The 6290-nt window shown below is 37.1% G+C and overlaps 1 pseudogene; it reads left to right on the top strand.

The window, feature by feature from the left end:
- Positions 1-883: 883 nt before the first annotated feature.
- On the top strand, positions 884-1001 carry LOC124597605 (annotated as a pseudogene).
- The last annotated feature ends 5289 nt before the right edge of the window (positions 1002-6290 follow it).

The raw sequence follows: 6290 nt of genomic DNA, 5'->3' as shown, positions 1-6290 counted from the left end.
CATAAGGTTTCAAATCGAGTTGATATACCATCACCTGACCTTTTCATGCAATGAATTGTCCTCAAAAGCCAAGATAAAGGCACCAGTAGCGACCCTATGGTTATTTTATCCCCTATGTGTAAGATGGACAAAGTGTACACCCTGTCGCTCCAACCTGAAAGACATTGCTCCAGACTGTAAGAGCAGATCTCAGTGGAAATGATGTCCTGAACCATATTTAGACTATATTAAATTAATGAAGAAACCGTCTAGATCGAGATGGTTATTTTATTTAAAATGATCCGTTTCGGCCTAGCCTTGGGCTGTCTTCAGAATAGCATTGTGAAAGATGCAAAATGTGAAAGTTACATAAAAAAGTCAGTGGCTTAAAGTAATTTATACATATTAAGTCGAAGAGTCTTCCATCAGCTGAAGTTGATGATGTCCAGAACAGTCAGTAGACCTCAGTCGCCGAAACTGCTGCTGTTGACTAAGCAGCACTGCATTATGTAGATCGGGTGAAGACGTGTTTGTGCTGTATGACATCAACTTCAGACAATGAGGAACGATTTACACAAATTACGTATAATTTGAAGATACAGTTTATCTAAAAGTAAATAATTACAGAAAGTAGTGCCTATAAGACGGAACAGATTGTTAAAAATAGTGAGCAATTGTAATAAGATTACATAAAAATCATTTCTCTTATTTATTGTAGTACTATCCAGCGGAAGTAGTGTAATATATCCATAGTATCGGCTTTTTAATCAGCAGAATCAGTGCACAGAATAAAAAAAAAGATCTATGTAAAATAATTATCATCTATGATAATTATGCAGTAATTACACTGTGTTTTGAATCGTACGAAATTTAGTAGAATATTGGTGCACTCTTCCGACCTAAAGGCAACGGCCTTGCCGCAGTGGATACACCGGTTCTCGTCAGATCACGGAAGTTAAGCGCTGTTGGGCATGGCCGGCACTTGAATGGGTGACCATTCGGGCCGCCATGTGCTGTTGCCATTTTTCGGGGTGCACTCTGCCTCGTGATGCCAACTGAGGAGCTACTCGACCGAATAGTAGCGGCTCCGGTCAAAGAAAACCATCATCCCGATGGGCCACTTGTGGCCTGAAGACGGAGTGCTTCCGAACTAAACTTAATATCCACGGACGCTGTAGAGGCGTCGTAGTAAGACAGCCAGCAAGTATCAATGATGTATATCATGGACACCATGTGTTACCATAACGACTGAGGTCGATCGCAGCTGTCAAAGATAATCAAGACGGTGTCTTCTGAAGTGGCGCCAGTACAGTTTTTACTGTAAGCAAAAAGCTAGTCATACTCATAATACAAACAATTTTACGAAGAACAGTAGTACTCGGATGCCAATAAACTGTTATTTCTGGTGAAATTTGGTAAAGATATAAACTCTGATTATAAAATAGCTTCTGATCGTGTAATAAAACTGGAAAGCTGGTTATATTGCTTAGTACAGAATCATTTTTTCACAGCAAAAACTGTGTACTTGGAAGCCCATAAACCGTTATTTGTCGAGAAATTACGTCAGCTTTTAAAGTCTGGTGATAAAAGAGCGTATGGTCAGTTAATAAATCTGGAAAAATCCTAGAGCATTACTCATGTTAACATTTTGTTAATAAATCCTCAACAACATAATTATATGTATCTATCCGTTACGAGATAGTTTACAAAACGAAAATACCACTGGAAATAAAGTAAAACAGAAAAGGAGCTGTTTATTTAAATGACGTCTTCAAATAATTCGACGAGTCTCTAAATAGTTTGTTTATTCTCACAGATATCATTTCCATGTATGTCATTTGTGTAAAAACTTGTTTCGTGGGCGGTTGTGGCTGTTTTAACTGAAGTGTTTGAAACATACTGACAGCCATACATGGATCACAGTCTTTGTTGAACGCAATTTGCTTTAGAGTCAATAATTCTTTTTGCACCTGTTCTGTAGATAAAGGTGGGTTATTTATCCCCTTTAGTACTGACGAGAAAAAAAGTTCTCTTATATTTTGAGGGATGACACGAATTGGCGTTAATGATGACATCAGTCGTAGTTGGTTTCCTAAAAATTGCAAATGTGTGTTTACCATTGTTATTAGAAACAGTTAAGTCTAAAAAATTGATGGTCCCTTCTTTTCTGTGCTCAATTGTGAACTTTAATATTGGATGCAGATCATTCAAAGAATTCGTGACACTATTAATTTCTTCTTCAGAGCCATCATATAACAATAAAGTGTCGTCTACATAACGTTTATAATAAATTACTTTAGTATATATTTGTGGGTTGTCCATAAAAACTGTTTCAATATAATCGACGAAGATGTCTGCTGTAGTATCAGCCAATGAATCTCCCCATGGCTAAGCCATCATTTTGTGCGTAAAATTTATCGTTAAATGTAAAACAATTAAAACTTTAGATAGTTTCTAGCAGTGTGATGAATTCTGCAATTTCATTACAACTCATTCTTCCATGTCTTAAGAGGATGTTCTTAATAACATCTACAGTTTCTTCTATTGGAATGTTGGTGCATAAGTTTTTTTATATTGAGTGAAGCAGATCTAGCCCCTTGAGGAACATCCAACTGTTGTTTTTTATGCTGAAAATCAAAAATATAAAATTCTTTCAAAAGTTAATTAATTTTTTGTTTAAGAGATATGAAGGGCAGTTAGTATTATTCACAATGGGCATACGGGCTAGTTGGGTCAATGTAACTTTATTTGAGCTCTAAGCCTGGACAACTGCGGATTCATAATTTTTAATAGTGTTTTATGCTTTGTCGAAAATAGGCTGTCATTTTCACCAATTAATTTTCTAATTTGGCTTGAAATTTTGTATCTGGGTTTTATGGTATCTCGGCAATACCATTGTCATTAAAAAATCCTATTGTTATAGAAATATACTCTTCTTCTCTAACAACAAAGTATTACCCTTATCCCCTTTCGTAATGATGGACTGATGTAGCGTAAGTTTATTGTTAATTGCTTTAACCAGTGACATTTCAAAACTATTTCTATTTTTATTTTTAATTTTTTGATTTCCTGCATCTATTATTTCTTTGGTCCTTATTGCAATCTTACATGTCTCATGCTTGTTTAAGTAAGCTCGTTAGGTGGCTACCAAAACATCAGCAATGATACGTTTTGCATTAGCATAATTTAATGTAGGAGTAACATTATGTTTTAATCCTTTGTTAAGAAGGGCTGTTTGTGCTGCAGAAAAGAGGATATCTGTCGATCACAGTAAATAAAATTCATGTACTGTACAGGGGTCACTAATTAGTTGTGTAATTAATTCTGTAATCTTCTTATTATGCGTTTTTTCGATATTTTCCCGCATATAATTAATTTTGTTATCCATTATATTAAGTAAAGTGCAAAAGAAAAGGGGTTGACATCCTGTTAGTTAATGAAAGATGCAATCTGCACATTTTAAAATTTAGAGCATCTTTCATTTTACAAGAATCTCTAATCGCATATTTCATGTACAGAATGCTGCTTTTCCATTTTACAACAGGACTGACAATATGTCTATTGTTAATGCTTCCTCTAGCATCTTTGGGTATAATTTTGAGTGCCAAGCACTGTTTGTTAAAGGAAATTTTGGAATTCAGTTTCATTAATTTAATTCTGACTCATCTAACAATTTTACATTCTCCCAACAGCTGACTCAGCAAAGAATTCAAAGTTTTTGTTAACGTTTTTCGGAAACAGCGATCTTGTAAGCTATATAAAATTAGTGAAACACAGTCTTGATGGCGATGGTCACTTTATTTAAAATGACCGGTTTCGATAGCACTGTTAAAGATTGAAAAGGTGCTAGTTACATAACGATGCTAAACCTGCATTTGCTATTTTTAGGAAACAAACTACGACTGATGTTATCATTAATGCCAGTTCGTGCCATGCCGCAAAATATCGGAGAGAGCTTTTTTCTCATCAATGCTAAACAGGGTAATTAAGCTACCTTTATCTGCGGAGCGGTTGCAAAAAGAGTTATTGATTCTAAAACAAATTGCGTTCAACAATGACTATGATCCATGTGCCGTTGACAATAAGTTTGAAAAAAATTAGTTAAAACAGCCACTGTTACCCACGAAACAAGTTTTAAACAAAAATGACATACATGGGAACGATACCTGTGAGAATAAACACACTATTTAGAGAGTCTGATATAACTCGCGCCTTTTCAACTAAAAATATGCTTTTGAATAAACTTAAACATGTGGTTTGCAATACTAATAGTTGCCACTGTAGGTCAGGAGTTTCAACGACTGAGGTATACTGACTATTACAGACATCGTCAGCTTCACCTGATGGTGCTGTTCTGAAGATGGTCCAGGACTAGACCGAAACCTGTCATTTTAATAAAATAACCGCCGCGATCTAGACTGTTTTGACGGAAGTCGGAAATTCACTGCATTATTTTGCGGTATTTAATGTGCAACAGACTTTATTTTTATATTTTTTCACTTGTCTCACTGAAACTGAAATAAACAGATACAATCATATTGTGCAAATGAAGTGAGTATTGACCTGAATAAACACAATGAGGTGACTCACTATCAAAGACTCGCAAAAAAGTGCTAACCTTAAACGTACCGACTTCAGTTTACGGGTGAAATAAATAATTTTAGAGAACACTGCAATATGTGACAAACCTGCTACTGTTATATATTTTAACTAAAAATGTGTTGAAGACTTTACTGCTCGTAAATTGAAAATAGTTCCGATAATTTTAACTACAGCTCAAGTACAATAATATTTCTCCAGTCATTTGAAATTGTATGTCACTCTTTTAATACCAGCAATAATCGTTCCAGATAATAGGTCTTCCACATTTACTTAATTCAGACGAATGAAATTCTTTTATGTAATCATCGTTTTGACACAGATTGGCTCAAATGGCTCTGAGCACTATGGGACTTAACTGCTGAGGTCGTCAGTCCCCTAGAACTTAGAACTACTTAAACCTAACTAACCTAAGGACATCACACGCATCCATGCCCGAGGCAGGATTCAAACATGCGCCCGTAGCGGTTGCGCGGTTCCAGACTGTAGCGCCTAGAACCGCTCGGCCACTTCGGCCGACTGATACAAATTCAAATTTCTATTCAGTTGTGTAAGATCTCAGAAGCACAGAACAATAATAGGAATAGCTCACATTTTTTATGTATTACCAGTGGAATTTTACTGCCTAGCAAATATAAAGTATCCGTTCTATTGTTCTCTTCCTATTCGGAAGTTGTTTTAAAGATCAGCGTACAAGTGGCTCACAATTCTACTATGGTTCTCTACCCATTTACAGCTGTCAATATGAGAACACCAAACACAAATGCGTTGGCGAAAGCTGGTGCAGTTTGTTTGCGGGCGTGGCAGTGACTGTTCAAACAAACGCCACATACGAGCGATACATTTCTGTAAGGCCCATTCTGTACATGTGGCTTCATGGCCGCATTAACACCACTTGAGTGAGGCAATGGCACTGCCGTGCTGCCGATTATACGGGCGTTTCAATAGCCGGGAAATCCGCTGCAGCTGAGCGTTGAACATTGCTAATGCAGGCAGACTCGTTAATTTCATGGCACTACTGGTGCTCCAACCCATTATACGGGATTGTTTCAACGGGCTTGTAGTCTCAACTCCGAGCACGTGAAATTGCCTCCATTAGTTATTATATTTGGAAATAGCCCTCATTATGTATCCTAACGTCCTCACTTATTGGCTTTTTACTATGACAGAAAGAAGATGATTTATGTAATTCAGATACAGCCACCACTTTGTGATATCCATCAAATGACTACATTAACAGACAGTAGAAATTAGGGTATCGGAATCATATTAATTAAGAAATGCACGAACAATGGGTGTCCTGCCGGGGACCATTGTTGTGTAAGTATGTGATTTAGCTGTTAAAGCAAATTTTGTCCTCGCAAATAACCTCTTCGTTATTCGGGAAATGCCGTGAATGAAAAGCTTCCTTCATCCGAGGAAAGATGAATAAGTCACTGGGTGCCATTGAGGAAAATACGGGTGACCGAAGGGAGGGGAGAGGGGGGAGGGCAACCTTTGACAGAACAAAAAATTAGGATACGTGTCTGATCTGTGTGAAATAACCTACTGTCTTGTCGCGGAGAAAAATCTATTTCCCGAACAGATCCCCGGGACGATTACTCGCCTTTTTCAGTGGTAATGAAACCCTATGCTCTTTTGGCTAGCGGTCGTAGTGGTACACTCAGCATTTCTCCGTGGTGAGTAGGCGGCTAAAGAAATCATCTGAACTG

This window comes from Schistocerca americana, chromosome 2, assembly GCF_021461395.2.
Source record: "Schistocerca americana isolate TAMUIC-IGC-003095 chromosome 2, iqSchAmer2.1, whole genome shotgun sequence".
NCBI lineage: Eukaryota > Metazoa > Arthropoda > Insecta > Orthoptera > Acrididae > Schistocerca > Schistocerca americana.
This window is presented reverse-complemented; position numbering and strand designations above follow the sequence as displayed.